The sequence below is a fragment of the Aptenodytes forsteri genome, unplaced genomic scaffold (genome assembly GCF_000699145.1).
Source record: "Aptenodytes forsteri isolate BGI_AS27 unplaced genomic scaffold, ASM69914v1 Scaffold422, whole genome shotgun sequence".
Lineage (NCBI taxonomy): Eukaryota > Metazoa > Chordata > Aves > Sphenisciformes > Spheniscidae > Aptenodytes > Aptenodytes forsteri.
The window spans coordinates 7356-9313 of record NW_008795687.1 but is presented as its reverse complement, the minus strand read 5'-3'; positions in this window follow the sequence as shown (position 1 = coordinate 9313).

The window sequence follows — 1958 nt, the reverse complement described above, 5'->3', positions numbered from 1 at the left end:
GCAGGCGGGCAGGCAGGAAGCCGTGTGCATTCCTTCTGCAGCTTTGCCCCTCCATCGAAGCGGGCGAAGAGATTAAAAATGAAAACAAGGCGCTCAGCAAAACCCGCTGCAGGCTGAAGACGTTAAAGCTGGGAGGCAGCTCAGGCGCTCGTGCCGCTTTGTCAGCCCCACGCTCGATGCCAAACCACAGCCGCTCGAGATAGAGGAGTCGGCCCCGGCAGCTGCTCCCATCCCCCTGCAAGATAAGGGCCCAGATAGAAAACGGCACGGGGCGGCTGGCGCTGATGCTGCCGCGCTCTTCCTGCTGCCGGCTGTGCCACACCGGCGCGTGGGCACCCGTCACACTGCCCCCGGCCGCATCCTTCCCCTGCTCCCTTTCTTCATCGTCCCATCCCTCCGGCACCACCTGAATCCCCTGGGAGCTGCCTTTGGGCTGCACCGGCCCCATGCAGGAGCATCACCTCCTTGCGGGTCCAGAGCTGCTTCACTCCCGGGGCAAGATGGGCCCTGCGCTGCCCGCGGGGCTGGGACGGTGTTGGTGCTGCCCACGGGGTCGGAATGTGGGTACCACTGTGCCGCTTCCCCGGGGAAAGGCAGGCTCGGCATGGGGCTGCCCCCGGGCCAGGGAAAGCTTCTGCTCTCGCTGAGCTGGGGGCGGCCAAAGCATCTCCCAAACCTGCCCCAACAGCAGCAGGAAAAGCCCCGTGTGCAGGGCTGCCTGCTCGCCCGTAGTTCCCATGCTGCCTGTGAGACTCGGCAGAGCCGGACTCGCATTTAAATAAGAGAACAACTGCCCAGTCCTTGGGGCGATGGAAAATGTGCCCGGAACCCCAGCTGGAGGCTCAAAAACTGGCTGGCTAATGAAGGATCCATCCCAAAACGTTGCTTGGAGTGTCGTGGTCCAGCCGGGAAGGTTGGGGCCGGTGTCAGAGCGAGGGGAGCGGGTAGGGCTGGGAGCACCCCTCCTTGTCCCAGGGGACAGCAGGCTCCCCGCTCCTCCCCGCTGGCTGGGAGCCCACTCGGGGCCAGGCTCCCCGTCACGCTGGGAGGGGACGGTGCTGGGAGGGGACGGTGCTGCACGGTGCCGTTCCCGCAAGGGGGAGCGAGCAGGAGCCCGGCACACACTGTACAGTGCTGCACGCCACGCAGTGCTGCACTCTGTAGGGTGCTGCACGGTGCTGCATGCTGTATTGCACGCTGCATGTTGTCGCATGCTGTATGGTGCTGCGCGGTTCTGTACACCGTACTGCATGCTGGTGCGGTGCTGCACGCTGTAAGGATACGCGCACTGCGTGGCTCTGCACCCCACGTGGCTCCGCAACCCATATGGCTCCGCAGTCTGTATGGCTCTGCACGCTGTATGGCTGCACGCAGCATATGGCTCTGCACCCGGACCAGCTCCACACCCACACAGCTCTGCGCGCCATGTGGCTCCGGACCCCGTACAGCCCCATACTCCGTGCAGCTTCACACCCCATATGGCCCTGGACCCCATATGGCCCTGGACCCCTTGCAGCTCTGTACCCCACGAGCAGGCAGCCAGGCGGCTCAGGAGAGACAGGCAGCGCGGGCAAGGACCCGGCTCCCTCTGCAACACCACCCGGGAGAGGGGCACCACAGCCCAGCCCAGAGCCGGCCCCAGCCCCGGCGAGGGCATCCAGGTACCACGGGAGCATCTCCCAGGGATGTGGTGCCGGGCTGCCACCCTGCCGAGCCACCCTGCCCAGGAAAGGGGGTCGGGCTGGTGGCACCAGAGCCCTTGTGCAACGGGCCGGCGATGCTCACGGGAGTTGCACAACACCAAATTTGCTGGAGCCGCCAGCTCAGCGCTTCGGCTGGCGTTAACGATTAAACCAGAGCGGGGGGCAGCCAGCGGAGCCACCACCCGGGTCCCGCTGCGGCAGAGCCCGGGCTGGTTATCATAACTCCGGGGGGAGGAGAGGCGGCGTGCCCGCCGC